At 40.8% G+C, this 24,198-nt stretch overlaps 1 long non-coding RNA gene across 3 annotated transcripts in view; it reads right to left on the reverse strand.

The window, feature by feature from the left end:
- The window catches only part of LOC129209341 (uncharacterized), a 69,478-nt gene that overhangs the window by 44,482 nt on the left and 798 nt on the right, over window positions 1-24,198 (reverse strand). For all 3 annotated transcript variants that reach the window (XR_008578047.1, XR_008578046.1, XR_008578048.1), the window contains exons 2-4: window positions 18,721-18,786; window positions 17,766-17,861; window positions 17,514-17,661 (exon numbers count right to left, since the gene is read on the reverse strand). This is a non-coding gene — a long non-coding RNA (uncharacterized LOC129209341). The remainder of the gene's footprint in view (window positions 1-17,513; window positions 17,662-17,765; window positions 17,862-18,720; window positions 18,787-24,198) is intronic.

Here is a 24,198-nt window from a genome sequence, read left to right on the forward strand (position 1 = left end):
GGCTGAATTTAGTTATTTTAAGGTAACAAATTATACTACAATTGGATATGCTCTATATTCTTGGCCTTTAAAACCAAGGATAATCTATGGCTTCTGAGATTTCAGTGTATCCTCAAACAATATTAATGGCTGTCCATAGCAGACACAGCTTTATCAGAGGGGAGAATATTGGAAATTTGAGGAAGAACATCTCCATCTACCTGCCTACCTGTAACTGAGAAATTAGCATCCTTCCCAAGAGAAAAAAGGCTAAAGTTAATTAGGTGATCACTGAACAATGCATGCAAAATTTCTGTTGTGCAACATGATTTTATAAGGAAATACATGCACATCCCCACCTTGCCACAGTCTGATAAAAAACTGAAGGAGAGTACAGTACATACCGCCAAATGGATGACGACTTCATATAACTTGTTCTGAAAGAAAGCAGCCTGTTGTTTACTGCATTTATCGACAATCTGTGAAAGTAGACCAGAAATCAGTCTAATTACCAGAGTGCCAGTTGTGCTTGTTAACACCAGCTTTGTGACCAAATGTTATTCCACAGTTGTCACATCACAAGAAGGTTTCATTACTAACATAATAGTGAACAAGATCACATGCCTGGCTATTGATTGATCTGCCACACAAAGGAAGGATGTTGTTGTCTCTATTATAACCAGTTACATCTTTGTCTGCCTGTGTAATATGCACAGGAATGCATCATGAGCAGTTGCTGCACTGTTTCCTAATTTCTGCCTGTTAGCCCATTAACAGCCCATTAGGATTTGCAGACTTTACCACCAGAGAACAAACGACCTCACCATAATTCTGCCTTGTACAATTGTTTTCATCACCCGTCCTGCATTGGGTCCTACAAGGATTGAGACCTACTCAACATTTGCTTTATAAATATGTCACTTCTGCCAAATGAAAAGATATTTTAATTCTTTCCAGACAGAATTAGGTAACACTGCAGGAACAGCAGATATATTCAGCATTACTGCAGTTGAATGGCCCGGAAAGAACTGTATCTTCGACCAGAGAAATACTCTGCTAACAAGCACCTCAGACAAAATGAACTAACATTGACCCTCAGACCATCAAGATAGTGCTTTCCATTCACTGCCCAGTCATAAACACAAGCAACAGTTTTCAGGCCTGTTGTTAATAATAAAAGTGAACAATCTTGTTTATTTTTCTATGAACTCAATAAATATTATAATATAAAAGTGGATTTGTTTATCCTTGTGAGCCTACAGAAAAACAAGCATGCCTCATCATCTTATCTGATGATGAATGATTTATCAGGCAGAACGTGAGTCTGCTTCTAACCAAGTCTATTTTCCTGTTTATGCTTGTTGAACAGATACAATTTAATGAAGAATATAAAGTACTTAAAAATCTGTCTACCATTAATAGTTTAATTAAACTGACATGTACTTCAAAAATAGAGAGACAGAAAACATTAATTTTGGTTATAAAGGGCATGGCATTATTAAAGTGCAATTAAAAACAACATTCACTTACAATTAATAGCTAAAACAATTTAATTATTTAACATTTGATTGTCAGTTCTGGCTAACTTAGCCACCCCAAGGTAGGTATGTTCCTTGGTCCTCCTGTAAAGTATATTACATGGCTGCCGTCACGCTGCAAAGTCCCAAGCACAAGCTAACAAGTTGCTCCTGAGCAACATCTCACTGCAAATCCCCTGACAGCGTGCTGTACTATTGTCCCCTGGTCCCTCCCGTGTCCTTGAGGTGCCAGTTCCCCAAAGGATCCCTCCCTGACCTCTCTGCTGGGGCAGGTAAAAGCCTCTGCTGAGGCTGGTGCAGGGTCTAGGGGCTGGCTGGTGAGCTGGCTCCTGGCTTTTGGATCACTTTTTCCTGGTAGAAGCATGAATTTGGGTCCCTCAGAAATATTCGAGCACCTGTTTTCTTCCTAAACTTCATCTCTCTTGCAGCTCTCTCTTTCCACCAAACTTGCTTGAAATTGGTCACCTGGCTCAGCGGTTAAATTTGAGGAAAAGAGAAGCAAAGAAAAGCAGCTCAATCACACAGGTCTCATGTTGCTTGGAAACAGGAGGGAAAAGCCTCTCCTGCCAAATTCAAAGTTAAAATCTGAAGATGCAAAGTGAGACCCTGCCAAAGAATTGTTGTAGGACTGCTTCCCAGAGGCACAGGTCCTTCCTGAACAAAGTAGCAATGGAAATTTCCTTGAAATTGAGCCTACAGTTTTTAAGAACATAGTAACACACATATTTAGAAATTTCATCAGAATTTCAGAGTCAGAAGAAAATCCAGACTTAAAACACTGGACTAGTCTGAAAATAGGAGTTCTGTTCCGTAGGACATTTCAATACTCTCAGACCTATATTGAGAGGAAAAGTCACTTTCGGTGTCAAATTTCAAAAAAGGTGAGACACCTATCCCTCAGTAGCCAGGAACCCTACCGCAGAGCCATCCATTTGTGACTGGAGTAACCGTGGCTGGATTACACCGTTAGCCAATACACCAGCCACCACACAGCTGGCTGTCCTGGGATACGTGCAAGAGGAACTTTGGTTTCAATGATTTTCTTTTGAAAAGCTATTTTGTTGAATAATTCTCAAAAAATATTGCTCTAATCATAATTAAAGAAAACCAGATCCTACAGTTTTCTCTATGTGGGCAGAATGTCACGGCAAGTTCATGGCTCTCAGCAGGACTTTGCAGATCTCAGAAGTTCGCTCTTACACGAAAATTGCAGAATTAATATCCTACTAACCAAGCGTGCTTATTCCCGAACACAGCCTGGAGCAGAAGTTGTTTCAGGACTATTTAACTCATTCCTATAAATTTGGTTTACTCATTTCCTTATTAGTTGAGGTGCGTGGAATGGTTGCAACCGCTCCCATAAATCGTAAGATACAGTCCTCTATTACCTCCCTAAGAGGAAAAGAGAGAAAAAACAAATGATAAAATTGGGGGATTGGGGGGGACGGGACGGGGGACGGACACGGACGGACGACAGACGACCCCAACAGCATAGTTAAAAAGTGCACAAAAGCTTTCTTTTGTGCCTTTTTACCAACCCAGACAGTGCCATAACCCTGGCCATAACACCTGAAGGGTGCTGACTGACTTCACAAGTCCGGAAGGAGAAGTCCTTGTGTCCATCCTGCAGGTAGCTGAGCCAAGCTGGGGCGTCCAGGATGACAGAGAGGAGTGGGCTGTGCCTGGGTCTGCCCCGCAAGGACAGCTTTCACGGCTGGGACTTAGACCAGGACTCCAGGCTTTACGTCGTGCTGCAAGTTGGACAAACGCACAGCAGAGGACGGCACCTGTGCTTCTGCTGGTAGATGAATTTACCAGAAAACTGCGTGCGGAAAAAATGGTTTTATTCATGTTTTTATAGAGAGCATTTTAATGACAAATTATTTCTTACACTGCACCTGTAAATAACGTATAAAAAATGAGAATAAAAGTAATCAGTACAAAGCAATGTATTCCTGCACTTAAATTTCTCTTAATCTCTGTTAAATTTAACACTTAAATTTCTCTGTGGAGAAATTTAAAGGAAGAGGGAAATGGTAAAAGGTGGGAGTTAGTAGGCTTCATTAAAAAAATAAAACATAAACAGTGTCTGTCTTTACCTTTTTTGCTCTAAAGAGTATTATAATAATAGATTTATTTTCAATGCAGTCATTAAGCCTGCCACCTTCACATAAAAACACCTGCACTGCCACAGCTTAGGCTTTGAATTCAGGTAAGTTATCCCCCAAAGAGTAAATATATTCATAGACGGTCAGAGCTAAAGCATTTCAGCCCGCCAGAAGACATGATTATGAGAACGGGTGCTCATTTGAAGATCTTGTGGGGAATTCAGCAACTGAGCTTATTGAGGAGGGTTCACTGGAGAGATGCCAGATATCCTCACCGTAAAGTTAAGAGCCGATTCTGCATCGGGCCAAGCAGGGAAGGGTGGCTTTTAAGGGGTTTGGCTCTGCAAACTCCAACCACATTGAAACCTTGTTCACAGTCTTATCAAGAGCTCTAACTGAGATGTGATTGCAGTCCAATATAGACCACCAGAGCAGGCAGAATGGCAGATACAGTCTGAAGACACATTTGAAGGTAAACCAAGAGATGCGGACAGCCTATACACCATCGAATATAAGCCAGAGGTAAAATCACTTGTGCCTGAACCAAGCTTCTTTGCTTGCATCAGAATTTCTATCAAATTGCTAACCGCACCAGTAATCAGATGTTTGCATATATAGAACAAAACACCAGGCAAATACTGAGCTTTATTTTCTCCGTGGTTTATTCACTGTTATGTGACCAATGCAGCCTGGAAAGTGAACCATCTTATGAAATACTGTATTAATTGACCGCAAGTTTCAATCTTTTCTTTAAAGACAGAATATTGCCTATCATTTAATATTTTGTGTATATATATTTATCTCAAACCTTACCCATTAAGAATATTTTTTCAGATTTTTTTCATTTTTCTTACAAGTCTACAGATCTTCAGTAATGTATTTTAAACTGCCATTTATAAAATTATTTTTTGATCTCTATTTCTTTTTTTAAACAGTGAAAAATCACATTAAAATACTATGAACTTCTAATTAAGGCTTTGCCCCACATAAGACTCAGGCAAAGCATCTCTGAAGCATTCCCTGACATAGAACCTTTTAAGAAGAAACCTCCCAAAGCATGTGGTTATCTAGGTGGCTCTGCAAATGAAATCAAGGCATCAGATGTAGATTTTGTTATTATTGTGCTTACATTAAGCTTGGAATGCCATGCAACTGAAATAAAAATCAGAAGCAGAGCAGGGTATTGTTTGGTTTCTGAATACTAAATGCAATCAAAAGGTAATAGTACTTATAGATTTTTCTTGTACAAACAGATTTATGTAACTGATAAAAACCATTTGCTCATTGAGCTTCAAAAATCTGGATGGTTTCGCCTGTGAACAATCAAATAAGTTAACTCAGGCAGCTGCTTTGGTTCAGTGCTACAGCTATACAGGATTTATATTTAAAGGGCCACTATTAGTTAGAAGGCATACTTTTTAAAAACAAAGTAACTTTACCAGAAGCGTCATTTAAGATAATGAGATAAAATATAGTGTAAAAAATAAATGAAGTTCACAACATTCACAGCTGATAAAAATGTCAAGTCAGCAAGTTTCTTTTTTGTTGCTAATCAATTTTACTTTCAGGTTTGCATACATGAGAATAAAATTGCAAGACCTGAAGGCAATAATCATTTACTTTTACAAATTTGTTTCTTTGTATGTTTCATTTTTATAATTTTATGAAAATGCTCCTGTTAATTTGAAGTTCCTGGAGAGCTTTCTTCAGTTCAGAAAAAAACTCTCTGTTGTTTTTCAGCATCTCTGATTACTTTAAGCAAGCCGCTCTCTCATTAAGAGAAGGCAGTTTATTGACCCAGAATTTTCTTGCGATAGCTTTTCAAAAATTAGTATTTATGTGGTTTTATACGTTAAGAAAATAAGCAAAACCATACTACAAATTTTAGGGGCTCTAGTGCCTGCTCAAGATGCATGATGTCTCTTCCCTGCTTTGGTGTCACAAGAATGCTAAATAAGGAGAGAGAAATCCCCTCCTTCAGGAAAAAAACCCAAAACCAACCACCGCCCTTAAAATACTAGATCCTGTCAAAACTGTGGGAAGAGGTTTCAGATACTATCGGCTGTGGTTTAATATTCATGTTCTGCTTGCCAGTATTTTGGGTAGTATTCTGAAGCTGAGTTTTGATCCTTTAAGGACCTCCTATCCTCTCGGCTCAGGTCTGACTCAGTATTGGAAATGCCAGGACAGCAGCCGCTGCCAGAGCAATCTGGATGAAGTTTCACAAGAGCAGCTTTTCCTGCAATATTTTAAACTAATCTGAACTGAGAAAAGCAGGGAGAAAAAAAAAAAAGATAAACACAGAAATCAGACAGAGTAAAACCTGGAAGGGGAACGTGGAAAGCAGAACAGGAGCGAGGAAATACACGTGTGTGGAAGGACTAAGGAGCCAAATGGGGAAACTGAGAGAAACATTTGGAAAAAAAAAATCTGAGGAGCGGAAGGCTGACAGAGGAGGCAAAATCTGTGAGGGGGAGAAGTGGAGGGGGGTAACACAAACACAGGCAGGAAGCTAAAAAATAGCAGTGAAAGGAGGCAGAGGAAGGACAAAGGGCAGAGAGACAAGAACCAGCAGCATGAAACAAAAATAGCAGGGGGGAGAGACGGTGAAGAAGGTAAATTTGAAACAGGGATCCAAAATGAAGGCAAAAGGGTTAGAGTGAAAGCCCAACTTATAAAGCTTCACAAAGTTTACAGGAAATTAATTTTGGGGAAAGCCCAGGCAGCGCAAGAAGGGAAGCGCATGCTTTTCTTTACCTTCTCAATCATGGTTCAGGTTAACAGAGCCTCTGTTTATAGCAACCCCAGAAAATAAACATCCAGTCTATCAGAACTGGGAAGGGGGACATGGTGTTCCTACTGTCTTCTCTCCACGAGCAATGCCCTCTTCTCCTTTTGTGCCCTGCCTTTCGGAACAGGAGGAACAAACAGGCAAAACATAATTTACAGTCTTGGTTTATCTGTATCCACAGCCCATCTGCTGACTCGAACCGCAGCAGAATGCATATGTGTGCGTTCAGAGAGATGGCTGTCATTAGACCAATGAAGTTAACCAACATATAAAAGCCAGGATCAGATCAGTAATAAAGTTTACACTTCATTATCGATGTCAAAATCCTTGCTGATATTTTTTTTTTCCATGAGTATTTAGCTTATTGAATTGCACCAGCAAAACCCTCTCCAGTGAGCATTCAGGAACCAGTTACTTGGAAGCTCTGGTATTCCGGATTGAAACCTGAAAACAGATATTTCCTTAATGAATTTAAAGAATTAGAAAAAACTGGACATATTAACATACATCTCTGTATTCATGGCTGTAAAATGATTGGATTCTTGTCTCATCAAATTTACATTGTGGAATCTGAATATAGTATGATTAGGCATTATTTTAACAACTACATTACAATACAATTTAAAATAAAATGGCCCTTCATATCGCACTAATATCAGTGTTTTAAATAACAAAGGGGATTTTTTTTTTTTTTAAATAAAGGAAAGGATTAGCATTTAGTTTCAATCAGTATAAGCAATGCTGTACCAGTTGGTGTCTCAAAGATTCAGGATTTTATTAATATTCCAGAGATGCATTTGTGTTGCCTCTGGGTACACTGAAAAGCCACTTAAACTGCACTTAAAGCAGCACTACAGGATCAAATTGATGTGCATCAACCATTTACAATAAAACTTGATTATTATAAAGGCATACATATTTGCATAATTACATGTTTGATTTTTTGATAATGCAGCATACACTACAAAATGTTGCTTCATGTAGAAAGGCATCGTCAAAAAGCACCATCTGCTGTAGTGTTTAATGCACTGCAATGTCTGAAAAATTCTGAAGGTAGATTTGTGTGAATCAAAGGGGAAAAAGCAAAGGAGTTTTGCTACAAGAGGCTCAAGGCTGGAGGAGGAGGAGACATGGTACAGTGTGGACTTTTTGTTAGGCGGCGTCTGTTTCTCTCTGGCTATTTTTAAATAAAATTGTCACAGGGAGAAAGGTAAAAGACAACAGAGCAGCACATCCTACGGTCTGCAGAACGTAGGATGCAGAACTTGAGAGCATTTGGCATAAACACATTTCTGATGTTTTCACTCAAAAAAAAAATTTCAGTGTCTAATATATGCAATGAAGGAATCATATTGGGAAAGAAGGCAAACAGCACAGATAGTGGATTCTTACACTTACTACTTTGACAAGAACAAATCTTTTTAAAGGAATCTGTGTTGAGCATCACAATAGCTTGAAAGACATAGAACTTGAAAGTAAAAATATCTCCATATTTACTCAATTCAAAAGGAGAAGCCGTCTGTTCTTCAGTAATATCTGACCATAAACCCTAACGAGAGCCCAATGTGCTCAGGATGTCTGATGCTGAAATCGCAGCAGTAAAAGCCTATCTTGGAGTATGAGAAAAAGCAAGCACTTCTAGACTCAGCACAGTTAGCCCAGAGTTCTTACATCCTAAAAATATGCATCATTTTGATTAGCACTACGTGTCTATCATTTTAATACCCGAGGCTGTTTTTCAAAGTGGATTTTGAGAAAGACATTAATCAAATGTAGTAGTAGCTGTTTCTCATGTTCTGCCATCCCAAGGAGTTTGTACGCACGCATCCAGAACGCAGACACACGCAAAAGGGTCATCTGTGGCTTTTTCTGAGTCTGTTGCTACCTCTGAGCTACGCTGTGAACATTTTTGGACACTGTGCTGAGTGGTAAAGTGCAGCGCAGAGCCAAGACAGGGAAGATCTGGCAGGGAAGTCAATAGGCATGTACTAGCCTGTTGCTTCCCAGTAGGAGCTCATTCCTTCACAAATTGGCCTTTGGTAAGCAGTCTGATTCATTGCTCAGGGACTGGATTACAAGCTGGAAACCAGCTGCCAGAACTTGGGCAACTCATTTCACTTCCCCATGCTTTCCATTTGCCTTCCTCCTGTTTTTCACATCACATCAGCTGAAAATATAAAACACTTCGGGGCAAGGACTTTTTCATAATACAAGTTTCCAGCATGTTGGGCATTAAACAAGCTTTTATCTCCATGGGCACCTCAAGGTACACCAGGCTACAAACAACAGTTGGATTATATGCTGTATGTGGGGCAAATCCCAAGTCAATTAAAAAGCATCTTTAACGACACAATCTGACTATAAAGTCCAGCAGTCAAGAATAGCATCTGGCTCCAAGACACATTCTACCGTCCAGCGACACAAATGAGCTTCAGAAACAGACACAATTTTGTCCAGACACCTGAAGGAACAGTGAGGTGATCTATGTGCGAATGCAAATATCTCAAACCTTTTGTGCTCAAAGCACAACAGCTTGTATGTAGATTCATTGAAACCAAAGTGATGGCCATAGAGGTTCAAGCCCTAAAGCTGCGTTGCTAGCCTCTTAGCTTATGCTACATCTGGACTATAATAAATTTACATTACCACCAAGAAAACAGACACTGCTGTATAGTTATGAGATAGACTTTGTTTCACATTGCGACGCAGGATGGGCTTGAGTCCTCTATTATGCACAAGATTTTTAAGCATCTAGGTTCCTTACCCTGGCTTATCAAGTACAATTATAGCTTCACATCATCAGAGATGCTGAACACCCACAGTCATTGATTTAGATTAGCACTGTGAAATCCAGTGCTGCTGAAAAATCAAATCTTTTGTGTGTCATGCAGAAGAGTATGAAACATTATTTAAATAGCCAACATATTGTTGTGTGTACATAGTTCACAAAACCTCAGAAATATTTATCTGTTGGTATTTTCCCACACTCATCATTTACTGAGTTGAACCATATTACAATATGTAAACCATATTACAAAACAACGCAGTGCCATTCCCTCTGCCTGCACTTGAAACAGAACCTGTATGGGTTCTTGCTCTTCAGGTACCCATACTGAAAAGATAATGATGTATTTATAGCATAATATTGAAAATAGCCCCAAACTATAACAAAAGCTCAGAGACATCTGCATTTCTTTCCCACTGAAGGCTCTAAGCGCATTTGGTTATAGCGCTGAAAGAGGAAACAAAACCAGTCAGGCAGACGCAAATCTTCAGAAACAATGAGTTTCCCTTTTGTGCCTTAATATTCCGCTCTTGGTGAGCTTCCCTAACGAAGTCTGCACTAATTGTTGCTGGAATCAGCACAGCAGCAACTGCTAAGCACAGTTTTTTCCCCCACCCTCTCTGCACTAGGCAGACAGGGTTTTTCATTACATATATCATTTTCAACTTGCTGCAGTGATTCCACAAAGACAGGAGGATTTAGAAAGCTAATGAATGGGGGTGGGGAGCAGGCTAGGATTGGAGCTTCAGTACTCCTGTCTAAGGCTAGATACCATGAGTGGCTTCGCACACGGGGCACTGCCACCGATTTTATTTTCATTGCATGGCACTGACAGACTTCGACAGCCAAATCATTCATCTCAAGTTAATAAATCAAAGTAAGGAGTGGGGGTAGGGGGATTTGTTTGTTTGAACATTTAGTGCTACAGGATTTAGGGCAAGGCTCACTGGGCATTGCCTTGCCCTGATTGTTATTGTGCTGCAATGACAGCAAAATTATTTATCTTTTAGTTGCTAATTAAGAACAGAAGTGAAGAAGAATATGTTTGGTCTGAATATACTATAGCATCTAGGGACCACTTGTTACATCATAATGAGATGCCATAGATGCTGTAACTCAGTATGTCTACAAGTCTCTTGCCGTTTTATTATTAGGAAAAAATTTCATCTTGCCAGTTAGCTGACATAAAGTTAATAGTTTATAAATAAGATTAACCTAAAAGAGGAAAACAACATTCCCTGCCCCCCACTGCCAAGTGAAAAGATCACATCCCTTCCCAAGCTCCCTCCTAGCACAGAATACTCCATTTCACCGACATCAGTACCCTTGCTACTATACAGCAGTTCGGTACATCTAACCCCCGCCTTTTGCAGACATGTCATCAATATTGCCTGCCACTTGGGAGAACAGGCTATACTGATTACAAAATACTGGTTCTATAAATCTGTTAATTTTAATGATAAACCAGGATATTTTAGGCTTTCTTGTCCCTGAAGAACCAAGAACAATTGCAGATTGATTGTGAACAAATTGAGGACCTTAGAGCTATAAGTTGCAAATATTATTTCTTTCTCTTAGAAAAACAAAAAATCTGGTTCCTACCTCTCTACATAATAACTTATGATGTGGGTGAAGCTGATAATTCAGATCTGAGTGTTGAATTATGCCTTCAACTTTCTCAAACCATAGTTGTCAGCAGATCCTACTCAGCTGCCTCTTTCATGACCCCTGTCATCAGCACATCAGGCACAGGGGGAAGAAAGCGCTACCTTGGTGACCATCAGCATACAGCCAAGCACAAGCAGATTTGGTCCTTGGTGGGCGTTCTCCGCAATACCTTAACGCAAGTTAATAAATGCTAGTTACAGTCAGTGGCTCCACTTCAATCCTAACTGCAGCAATTCCTCCCCTTAAATGCAAAATTTGGGACAGTGGAGAAGCCGCGAGGGCTGGTCCAGACTTTGAGAAGGTGTTCTCCAGACTGAGCAATCTACTCCCATCAGGGCAGGTGGACACTGTCCCAAGAGCTGAATGGAAACTACACGGGTTAGTTGATGCCTTTTGCTTTATGTTTAAGGACGGGCTATTCCCTGCAACCGTATCCTGCTGCCAAAGCTCAGTTAATAGGCTCCTGTAGTGAATAACATTACGTGCTCTGTCAATTATTAATAATGAGACAAGCATTTTCACATCAGAACGCTGCCTTGTAATGTGATGAGCCTGTATCATATTAGTGTATCAAAGCTCAGACTCGTAACATTGCTAGTTTACTAAGCGAACTTTGAACAAGATTTATTCCCCAAACTGACTGCTGAGTCCCAATTTTCATGAATTTTGTAAATAGAAAATGTCTCTCTACTGGTGAGATTTTTAGAATATGGTTTGTATTTTAGGTGGTTGATTTACTGCTACATTGCATTTATTCTAACACATCATTGATCCCCTGTCTCATACATCAGATTTAGTTACTTTTTTATTGTATAATTTCTAGGCGACAGTGGCTATCCAGGGCAGAAACAGCTGATGGATCTAATTTGATTTTGCCCTTATACCAGCAGAAGTTCACTTACTAGTTCACTTACTCAGAATTCATTGATCACTCAAAGGTCTTCTGGGATGGTGAAATCTCATTCTCAGTGTCTTTTCCAATTGTCAAAGCACAGACTCAATACTGCATCTGACATCCTTGCAGCCTGCCTCGTTCTGCATAACACAGCAGTCAACCATGGGGTTACAGTCAATGATGGGGCTCTCATAAAGGATGACAAGGCTAACTCTTACTGACTTCAGACATGGCAAAAAGGTAGATCTTTCTGAAAGGTGGGTTTGCTGATGATAAGCGAGGCAGCTCAGTGACAGCCATATCTTTAAACAAGGGAAAGGAAGAACCAGGAAAGAACGATGGGAGACGAAAAAGGCGATAGCAAAGGGAGAAGAAATTGCAGGAGGAGTGTTACACAAAGATCCATAGGCCTGAAACTAAAGAAATTGTACTACTTAGCATAGCGAGATGATTGAATTCCTTTATCTGTGGCTTACTGTTCCTAGCTAAAACACAAGATAATGTTCTGCGCACAGCCCATTCAGTTCAATGGCAAGACAGCAAGCCTCGCAGAGGATACTGTCAGAACAATAATCACTTTTAAAGTGGTTGTAAAGATCTTCCAGTCACTAAGCGCACACAAAGAGGCAAAAGGAGGTTAATGAAACTTCAAGAACTGTTTGTGTTCAGTAAGGTTACTTTGTCTTGAGTTTTTGAGAGCAGATAAGGTGGAAAAGAAAGATATTGGGAAGGCGGATGACATTTAAAAGAAGCAGTTTTAAAGTTCTCCATTACAAGAATAAAGACGGCTATTTTGTCAACAGTAAACACATTCATCTTCATCTTGGAGAAACAACTGACAGTTCCTGTTACCTGAGGGAATTCTAAACCTTGAGCTAATCCGTGCACCTACAGCACAATTTTGCAAACATGCATCAATGTTTAGGTTACTAGTTTTGGAACAAATGCGTTACCAAATATGAGTTTCTTTCACAGAAACAAACATTAGATTCAGAACAGACCCGCTTTAATCACAGATTGTTTTCTGAACACATTCACCAGTCTAATTTCAAAACTGTTTGAGCACCTGAGCTTCCACTTCCCCCCTCTGGAATGTATTCACCAACCTAACCACAGCCAGCTACGCTGGGTAACTTTTCTCTGATATGTATTGTTTGTTTTCTCCTTTTTGGCTCATCCTTTGCATGACATGAAAATATTTTTCTCTTTACATGCTTGAAACCCATCCACAATCGTCAGCTGCTACATCTTCTTTTCATAAGCTTGTTTATATTCAAATAGGCACTAACGTTGCTGTGCTCCGTCAAGAGACTTGGTCAATAGTTCCAAAAAAGCAAAAGTACCAGGGGAAAAGGATGCGGAATTACGTACCCAGTAACATGGTATTCAAAATCCCTTGGTTGGCTTGCAGTCTACAATACTTGCAATTACAACTGTTGGTTTATTTCAAATGGAATTTTGTTTAAGCAAAATGAAAGTGCAGCTTCTGAGGCAGGAGCTGAAGCCTTGGAACAGAAGGCAAATGATCCCATACTTAACATCGCTACTCAGAGCTGTGATCATTCACTATTTTGCTACAAACATCCTGTGCAGCCTTAGTCAAGTTGCTCAGGGTTTTTTTGTGGCTTAATCCCCCATCTTTGAGATAAGTATGACTTAGTCGCCCTATCTCACAGGCACACAGTGAGGATAAATACATTAAAGAAGAATTAATATATCACAATATAGTGATAGGAGTTCAATACCCTGCATATGGAGTAATTTATCTTTTTGTCTCCTGGATCAAGTACAGTTTCTAGGTGTGTGCAACAGCAAAAACCTAATCTATTAATATATAAAGCAAACAAATAATCTCCAGCCCAACATTCCTGTCTATGAAACCATGAACAGAAACATGAACCTGCAGGTGTAGAGTAGAAATGTTGGAGTAGAAAAGAATTTTTTCCTTTATTACAACAGGCTTAAGACAAGGATGGGAACCACAAGCTAGACGTAAATAAAGAAATCGATTAATTCCAACAGAATACACCAGAAAACACAACAAAACCAAACCAATGTACATCAAATTCATATATAAACTAAGATATCTAAGTATTTAGACACACACATTTTTACAAACCTCCTTAAAGTTATCTTGTGTAAGGAATACACTATAATTTACTGGCATATGAATTATATACTGTTCCCAGGATGAAACCTCCATATTTCTTGCTCCAGACTACCCTCCCCATAAAATAGCTTTATTAGAGTTTAGCAATGTTAGGGAAAAAGTCTATAGCTCCCATTAAAAAGCCGATCATCCATTTCATGGTGATTATAGAGTAGTATACTATAAAAAATGAGTTTTCACCAAATATTCAAAATTACAGATTTATTCAGACTCCTAGAGAAAAATCAACTTATAAATTGTGCAGATTATATATCCAATAAAATATTTATTGTTGCACAACGTATATTGTTAACTGTGTTGACTACTTTTCACCAAGGTGCCAGAGAAATGAAAAATTAACCAGTGTAGAATATAAAATAGGTTTTTTTCAAGTCCTAGAGCTAGTTCATGAGCATACAAAACAGATTGTATTCAGAGCTGTAATATAGAAATTCTTCAGTGAAGAAGACACTAGAGCTGAATACCTGACAGCAGAACAAAACAAAGAACAGCATTAAAGCCATGTAGCTGAGGTGCTGCATGCAAATGCGGGAAGACCTGAATTAGTAATGTTGAAGGTCTAGCTAAAGTAGACGGTGGCTGTGTCAATGAATGTTTTAATGACATCTTACTAGTTTAAGGACTAACAAGTGCATACATGCAGCCTGATGGAATCCTGGAAGTTCTGTGAATATGTGGAAAAACAAGTAAATATTTGAATATCCTCCTTCTCTGCAACTTCATAAACTGGCCTATAAAAATCACACATGTGGTTTGAGGTGCATGCTCTTGTTTTCAGCGTTAATCATAATCACAACCAACCAACCCCCCATTGTCTATCATTTATGCTTTCTCAAAATTTGCATGAATATTCATTTAAACTGCAGGTACAGGGCACCAAATAGTGATCACGCTATAAAAGGGAAAATTTAGTTAAAAAAATAAAAATTTTAAAAATCCTCTAGTTCCTTTGCACCTTAATGCTGTGACTTCAAATGTACCTTTTTGTCACTATGCTTCTCTTCCTCTTCATTTTGAGGTGACCTTTAAAAGTGTCTAACACAGGAGGAGGTAACAGCCAGGCTGGCAGCACCAAGCCAGGGTGCTATGCGACTCTGCACAGAAGGGCATTTCTACCTGCCCTGCCCATTCACAAATTACGATGGTTTAAAAAATAAATGCACCAATAATCTGGAGTAAGGAGTTTCATCCTTGCCCTTGCTCTCTTTAGTTTATTTTTTTCTCTTCCAGGCCTTAGCACAGACCACACCAGGCTTGGGAGTGCAATTACACACTCAGAGCGAGTGTGTGCCAGCCTGACAAAACACTGAAAAAACCAGCATTTGAACCTTCTCTGTAGCCGTGGCCCCGCTGAACCCACACTCCGGCCCATCCTCTTCTGCAGGAGCAGGTTACTTGAGCTGGGGCCAGGGAAGCCCCCTCCTTTGTGGGAGAAAGCCCAGGCTGCCGAAACGGCCAAACACTGTCTGCCTCGCTCTCCAAAGCCGCCCTCCTCGAAGCACTGCAGTGCTGAAGACTGGGCAGGAAGAGCAGCTGCCTCGTAGGGTTGGGATTTAACAGCCAGCCATCTTTCTCCTCTTGCCCTAACTGGTCACACTGCTGGATATTAAATGCAATGTGTTTGACAACGAAAAATGTGCTGAAGATTTCAGAATTAGCTATCCTAAAGAAACTGGTCCCTAGGTTACACTACTTCATGTTAAAAGAATAATTACACCAGGTAATGATTTCAGAAAGCCCTCAGAGAAGCGTGCTTGCTTTCTTACCCCAAGCACGCAGCAGCCGCAGCTTGCACATCCCCCAGCCACAGGTCTCACTTTTTGTGGGAGAGGACAAAATGGGTGGGATTAACTGAAAAATTCAGGTTAGATGTTCTGTTAGGATCTTACAGTCACTGTATTTGCAAATGCTTGTTCTGTCAGCGCTTGATACCTGCACATTTTCAAAATCTTTTTTGATTTACACTGAAGCAGCTGGATTATGCCATCAGCCAGCATGAACTCCATGAAAAAACACCGCTATTGTCTGCGTGTCCCTGGTGTGCGAGGCAGGAGAGGGGAGCACGCATCCACCTGGATGAGAGGAGCCCTATTCCAACATCCTTCTGCTTAGAGAGACTACAGCTTGGTGTCCCACCGTGCATCTCTAGGACTGTGGGGCCAGATCTGAAATAACTAGATGTCTAAAACTAGGTTCCTAAATCAATGCTTGAGATGTCTGAAAAATAACCGTCTTGCGAAATTTAGAGTGTGAGAAAGCTTTTTTGAGGCCAGTCGACACTTTAATGCACTCAGTATTTTTGGATGCACTTTGGTACTTAACTCCAGGTTCCTGTTTTTAGAAATCCTGGACTAGAACCAAACCCATCTTGATATTTAAGTGCACTATGGAGCAGAAGAAGGTGAACAGGCCTGGACAGCTGCACAAATGGGCAGGCTGCAGCCGGGCAGAAGCAGCCATCCCACGCCGCTGACTTACTGCTGTGGAAGAAGCTTCGCTGCTGAGGATAAAGATGGGCAAAGCACAGGAAATATGCGGCTTTTTATACACACAAAGCAAAAGAATTAATAATACCATATAGAACAAGGATTTACTATGGATTGGCCACGCATCTCTGTGGAAGGAACAAAGGTTTTATAAAAAAATAAATGAAAAAATATATATATTTCCTGAGACTATAAGCAGCCCTAGAGACTTCAAAGTATTATTAGTCAGACCAAAAGCTGCCAGATGCTGCCAGAGCCCTGGCTGCTCACCAGGGAGCTCGAGCCTTTCCAAGGGGGCAAGGTAGGCCAGCTGGAGCCTAAAGGGTACAGAGCTCCCCAGAGACTTTTTGATGTTGTCTTTGGTTTTGAGCATGTTTCCTTCATAAGACTTGGTCTGAGGCTCCATTGTGTTTTCCACTTAGAGATTTTATTGCTGGAAAATTAACGGTATTTTTCTTTCTTTTCACTATTTCCCTGACTTGAAGAGTTTTCCAAACCCTGAAGTTCAGTTAACAGCAGCTAGCCCTGTGTTAGCGAACAACACTCCACAGATTTTGTCTTTAACAAACTAAATCAGGCCATCAGCTGGAAGAGCTTTCATTCCCACCCTCCATAAATTCTTTCTTCTACCCCACTCATTTCCCAAAGGAAAGGAAACGAACAGCTGAATTATTCTTTTTTCGCCTTTCCTCTAAATTCTTTCTAGCTTAGAGTCTACAATCTGAAGATCAAAGCTAACTCCCCATTTCCATACAAAAGTACAGTGAGGTGGAGCTTTTGTGGAATAGATGCCTATTGACAAGAAGCAACTGACCATCAATAAATGCCTTTACCAAGACGTTTCCTTCCTCACCTCTGGCACAGCCCCTTCCCAGTCCCAAACAGTACCTGAGCATGTGGCACCTGCTCCTCTCATCCACGTGACGCTGCTGCAGCCATGCGAGCTGAGCTGGTCTCAGAAAGAAGTACTTTAGGCACATTACATGATTTTACTTGTCTATGGTTTTCAGTCTCTCATTAAGTGATAACAGACAAAAGTTCCCAAAATAATAAATACTCAAAACAATATCTGGAGTCAAGTTCTCATACTTACTTATTTTAGGCCGCTCATTTGAAGTAATGGGAATACTTGCATGGGCAGCGCATGGGCTCGAGTGTCTGATGCCATATGTGCCTAGAAACACGGTGCACTTTTGTGACCATCTATTCTCCAGGGAGCACTAGTAGTAGATGACAGAGGTCTGTGAAAGGGAGAAGCTCATTGTTGTAAAGCCTAAGAAAAAAACCTCATACAGGAACGTGTAAGGAAATGCAAAGCCATTCATTACAAAAAAAGACAACTCACCACTATAAAAATACCCCTTCTCTTCAGGGGAATGCAGCCATGAAGAGCTCTGCTACGACTCCCTGTGAGGTTCAGAGCTCCATGTCAGAGGCAGCGCTACCAGAAGCAACAGTTAATTCCCTGTGGTTTATTCAATTCAGCAAAAAAGTATTACTTTTTTCATTACTCCGTTTATTCTTTAAAGACGTATAAACCTGCACAGATTAGCATGAAAGTTAGTTAAAATATTATATAAAATGCACATCTTTGGAAAAGCAAGAATCTGGCCTCGTGGAAGACGTGAGTGAGAAACAATGAAAACACATGCCTACCAGACTCGCACATGGCTTTCTTTAAAGTTCTAAATAACTATAACAATCTACTTTAAATTACTACTAAATAGTGCAGAATTGCTTGTATTTAAAATAACTATTTTTCATTATATTAAGCAGTAACAAACAATAACCTGAATAATTCTTAGCCTTCTAAGTTTAACTGATGAGATGACGATATATAATTTAAGAATGTAAACCGTTGGTTTTACAAGCTCCAGGTTTTCAGTTAATCCCAGGACCTCAGCTCGGGATATCATATAGTCTTCATTCATTTCATTTCACATGAAGACAACACAGCCATTAGGACAGATTTTACATGGTGAATTGCAACTTGTTAGATTTAAGATCTCGTTGGGATAGAGAAGTTTTTCATAGTAGTACGTATTAATGCATGTTTTTCGCTCGTTTTTTTTCCAGAAAGGGATGGACATATGCGCATATATACATATATATATATAAAAATATATGTTTATATACAAAAAAGTATTAAAGAGAAGAGCTCCATTAAGGGCAGTAATTAACTAACACCTCAAGAGTCTAACAAACATCCCAATACAACTCAGGACAGGGCACAGAACGAAAACAAAGGATGAATGATTTACCAGAACTGAAGAATGCCTTAATGAGAGGTAGACTCTCACCTTTTATGAAAAGATATGGTGCTGCTCTTTTCATACCGCTGACTCCGAATAGGTAACTTCGGGTATCTGGTTAAACACAGAAAAGAAAAAAAATGCATATTGTTGATGCAGCAAAGGTTTAGATACCAAATACTGTATCTGATTCGAGCAGATGATAATACTCTAACAGGGTAAATTAGCAGACAGCTTCCTGACATAGGGGCAGCCCAGGTTGGGACGGGTGCTGCCGACACACTCCTCCACCACATCCCACCCATCCAGAGCCAGCAGCACTCGTGCAGACGTTTGCTGTTTTCTGCCACGCTACAAGAGCATACAGCAAGGTTCAGACTGGATGACCTGATATTTGCAGCAGTTAATATTCTAGTAATAATTTACAGCATGTGAACAAATAAAACTGTATGTTCTCAGTCCTCTGTGTAGACCCTGATCATGTGTGTTCATACTCTGCAATACCAAATTAAAAGGAACCAGGGTTTACCTTCAATTCTAAGACCAAGTTCTGACTTTGCTGAGTAGTTTAATGCAGTTGCTCTGAGACACAAGACAGATGGGACAGAGAGATCTGAAGTGCTACAAATAAAATCTAAAACTGAACTTTTAAATATTCATTCTGAACTATAAAGAGAGCTGTGGCTTTTGTGTGCTACAGATGGCTTGGAAATTCAGTGCAAACAAAGGACCAATTTTTGAATACTCATAGCTGCTCTACCATAATAGCTGGAGGCCCAAAACTCCAGGGGTTTGAGATGATTCAACTAGATCCTCTTACCTGCCAAATTTCATCAAAGCAACATTGCTTTTACCATCTTATAGGGATGAAAGAAATATGAATAGTGTGAGGTTTTTTTAATGAAATGTGGACTGCTTAAGCTCGAACAAAAAATTACAATATGAATGGAAAGTGCAAGGTAAAGGGAAAACCATCTTTTTATCATACATACTAAAGCATCTTATAAGACAAAATCTGTACTTTTTATAGATTGAAAGATTAAACAGAAATATTTGGTAGATTTAGATAAATGAAGGAAATAAAATGAAAAATAAGCATAATAAAAATCCCTGCCAGTCATAATCAATGAGGAACTGCTGACTGATTGCCAAGTACAGCCTTAGGTTTAAATCTAGGAGAGACATGTTTCTTTGTAAGGTAGCGGGGCACGACCTCATCAATCAGAGATTATCCTCTGCATAATAGTTTATGGAAAGAAACCACTAACGCCAACTCCTCATCTGCCTTCCAGACAGAGGCAAGCTCATACAAATACAGCTGGAAAGGGACTAAGCCCAAGCAACGCCGCTGCTAAGGCCATACACTGCTGCATTTACAAGGCAGTACAATGAGCAGTTTCTGATGCTATTAGCCATTAGCAGTCTAGTCTGGGCTCTAAAGCCTTTGGTTTTAGAGAGTATACTCTCCCACCTTTTGCGTGCATTTGAGCTTCTGCAAGAACCGAACAGGACAGCAAAATCCAGGAGAGAGATGGAGTGTCTGCGAGGACACAGGGACCATCTGAGAAGCAGAGAGGACCCCGGAACTGCCAATAGTCCTCCAAACGTACCGGCCACGGAGACAAACGTGCAGTGCTGAATCACAGCTAGAAGCCAGGCTTATGGATATTTAGGAGGCACCGCTGCCAACCGAAGGGAGAGAAAGCGCAGGAATAGGAGAAGGCATGAAGGGCTTGAGAGAAAATCTAACTGTCCTGTAAGGACAGCAAGTGCCAAGAGATGGTCACAGGCTGATACGGGGTGATGAGTGAGGAGGCCTGACGACAAGCGGGTTACGCTATCTGCACAATCAAGGGCATCAGCAGGGAGGGATGCATCCAGTGAGGCAGCCTGACCAGCGTGAGCTGTTAGGGAAGGAGTGGTTGCCATGATGCTCCAGATGGGTAGTGGTAACTAGTGCTGCCTTTGCCAAGATTAGAGAAAAGCATGTTGTGGAAAATCAAGATAAGATGGTGAGAGTTAGGGCAAGCATTTTAATTGCTTCCAGCCAAGATGGGAAAAGTGGCAGCTTATGGCAGGGAACCAGCCTGCTGTTTTCGGGAATGGCCCAGGCAAGAGGTGTAAAGAGCAGAACTACAACCTTGCTGGAGAGGCAGGATGCTGCACTGCTGGCAGGGAGCGAGGAAGGAGGACTTGGCAAGGCTTGAGGAAGCAGGCAGGAGGACCAGGGCCTCCCTTTCGGCCACATTCGGCTGTCGGTGCTGGACCCGTATCCATCAGGGGGCTGCAGGGATTGCAGTCTAAAAGTGCAGCTTGGCCTCTGTTTGCAGCTAAGGCAAAAGAGCGGGAGATGAGCAGAGGGGAAAGGGCAGGATCCTGTGGCACTCCGGCAGAAAGGAGAGCTTTTCCAATGACCTCACTGTCCTTTTGAGAGTAACTGCTTTCCAGGACAGAGTGTCCCAACAGGATACTTAAATGCCTTCAGCATAGTACAATATTCAGAGATAAAACTGAACAACTTTTCATGAAATCTGCCTCCAATAAAAACATCTTTATTGCCCTGGGCTAATGTGTAAGTTAGCGAGAGATTATGGTTCAGCTTCTATAGCCATTTTATGTAATATGAAAAAAAATTCCACAGGGACCTCGTCTGTTAGTCCTCTAAAATATAAAACGTAGTTTTAAGCTACACTTCATCATGGTAATAGGCTATCAGCTATTTTCCTAAACCCTTAGACTCACTGCTGTCAGTCTAGGCAGAGCCAGACAACCAGACAACCTGACTTAATCACCTCCTTGTGACTCACCGCACTGTGCCCCTTCCTTTTGAACACGTATAAATCCTAATTATTTTTTAATCCTTTACTAGAACACTGGCAAAATGACTGCTATCCTCACGGCATACAGATGTGGACGTTCACAGGTACAGGAGCCGCAGTGCCACAGGGCATCCCTCCCCAGGGCAGAGGGTACCCCACCTCTGCAGGAGTGGTCCTCTCCTAGCTTCTCCAGCTCCTCTTCTGGAGGGGCAGCAAGCATTACAGCAAGGTTATATTTTCATGGTGTTACAATAGCTTAAACCTAGCCCCGAGGTTTGCTATCTGTACTAACATGCGCATTTGAATGCTTACCCAAACTGCCAGCCTCCCCCCAGGGCACGGTTTCCGCAGGGACACCCTGATCTCTCCCCCCCCCCCGTCACCCCATGCCCTCCTCTGGGCTGCCTCTGCCCTCCCATCTGATGGAAATGGGGTTTCCCTGCGTCTCCCTTCCCTCCAGCGTACTGCCACCCCCAGCCTAAACATGCATCCCCGTGCTGTGCATTACTAAGAGAACAGTCCCCAAAATCAGAAGACTAGCTTTAAAACGATGAGCTGATTTCTGTGATCACAGATACCGCTCAGACTGCAGTTTTGGCTCTGCTCTCCTCTGCTGCAGAGAGGGGAAGCCTAGCTCTTCACAAAACACAGTGTTCAGCGAGAACCAGGCTGAAGGATTTATTTTTGTTGGTCTGTTGCCTTCTCTAAAATCTGTAATGTAACAATTCTTGCATTCACATCACGAGAGGTGGCAGGACTGTCACCAGTCTGCTGCCTAATGCCTCCTACTCGCAGTAACAAAGACCTGTCCCCCACCAGCTCCTGCAGAGGCAGGCTGGGACCCGGGGTCCCACAGGGACAGGTGCCATCCCGTGTCTCCGTATCTTCATCTGGAGACAGAGGTGGAACATGCACCACGCGCTGCTGCGGCTTCGAAAGCGCCGCCTGTGCCCCGGTCTCTTAGCTTCTGTTGATAAACTGGGAACTGTCACACAGTGCCACAAGCAGCAGGTACGCGTGCACAGAGGACGGGTTCATACCACGTTCACGGAGCACCCTGTATTCCCAAAGGAAAGGATGGCCCGGTTCTTAGTCATCCTAACGCAGGCAACTGAACAGGGCCCATGCTCATAAAGAGCTTTGGGGCTCTCTGGAAGTCAAACCACTATATAAAGTGTAAACTCAGGTGTTATTGTTCCTTTACGCTCCCATCCAGAAGCTGGGACCACCAGCACCTCACCGCTCTTCCTTCCCAGCCCTGCTCCATATGCAGTTTCCATTTCTGTCATGAAAATTAAAAAAAAAAAAAAAAAAAAAACAAAAAAAACCAAAAACCCAACACCCAAATACACAGAGGCAATGCATGCGTACTTTAATGTCCCAATTCCCTGGTCTATGAAAGACTAGCTACATCACCGTATATTTCTGTCCAAGCCCTAACTGTTAACTCTTCCCCAGGAATTGCACATTTTTGGGGAAAGAAGCACTGCAAAAGCAGGCCCCTCGCTGCAGTCATTTATAGACTGGATCACCGATTCTGGGAGACCAATGGGATAAACACAGCCCAAGCTGTTTCCTATATCATCACAGTAAACTTAAAAAAATGCTTTTATAAAACGTACTTTAATCAGAGGAACTTACTTTTTAATTTGCAATTTTAAATGTGAGCATGTTATAACTTGTAGCTGAACATTTCTATAAAGATAATTACATATGGCAAGACAGAAAAACTTTTTAAAACATTTTCTCTTGAATGTGTGCCTGAATTCATTTACAACTGTTGCTGCTTTAAACACTTCAGGCAGAATAAGTGGATGGCACTAAACAGCTTAGCTGCAATTATTATGGAATGTCTGAGGTATAATTTCCCCTGCGGTTTTGTTAGGCGTACAAAATTCATAATTCTGATTTGTGGCAGGTACTTATTACCCATCGCAGGTGGAGATATGCAAATATTATTCTAGTAGGGGTGAACAGCCTTTATTTCAGTATTCAGCTATTAACGAGATTTGTGAGTCTGGTACTCTGGGGCCATTTAATTAATTAGATGGTACAGATAAAATATAAATTGTTTTGTAGGCTACACAATTCCAGTTCTAGAAGATGTAAAATATGGCTAAATGAACATAGTATGGACTGATTTATTTTTTCATGTATGGCACAGGGTACAGGCAAATTCTGCTGTTATTTTTGCCTATATGAATCCTGCACAGAATCCTTGCATTGTCAAGCATTGTGGGAAAGAGATGTTATTTATTTGTCATTATTATTAAGAATGTCTATCAGTTATCCTCTTGATAAAAAAATCACTGGCATCAAACAAGGAAAAAAACAGGCATGTTCTTTTATGAAAGCCAATATGTGCATGTTTCAGAATAAGCACATATTTTGAAGACATGCAGATTTGGTAGGATATTATTGTCTCAAGGTCTGACACTTCTATTTTAAATAAATCATTTCCATGGGATAGATAAGCTGAAGTTGCTAGGGGGAAATGGAGAGAGAATCTACAGCAGCATGTTAGCATCTAGATTTTCAAATAATTCTATTAATTGGTTAACACATGTAAATCTTTTCCTAAGGATGATCTCTCTACTCCTCCAGAAGATTTCAGGAAAACCTTGAATACAGGAATTGGGGTGGAAAAAAGCCAACACGCCTTTATTCCCCAAAGTGATAGCTATAATGGTCACAATAACAGAATCAG

The sequence above is a fragment of the Grus americana genome, chromosome 8 (genome assembly GCF_028858705.1).
Source record: "Grus americana isolate bGruAme1 chromosome 8, bGruAme1.mat, whole genome shotgun sequence".
Classification (NCBI taxonomy): Eukaryota; Metazoa; Chordata; class Aves; order Gruiformes; family Gruidae; genus Grus; species Grus americana.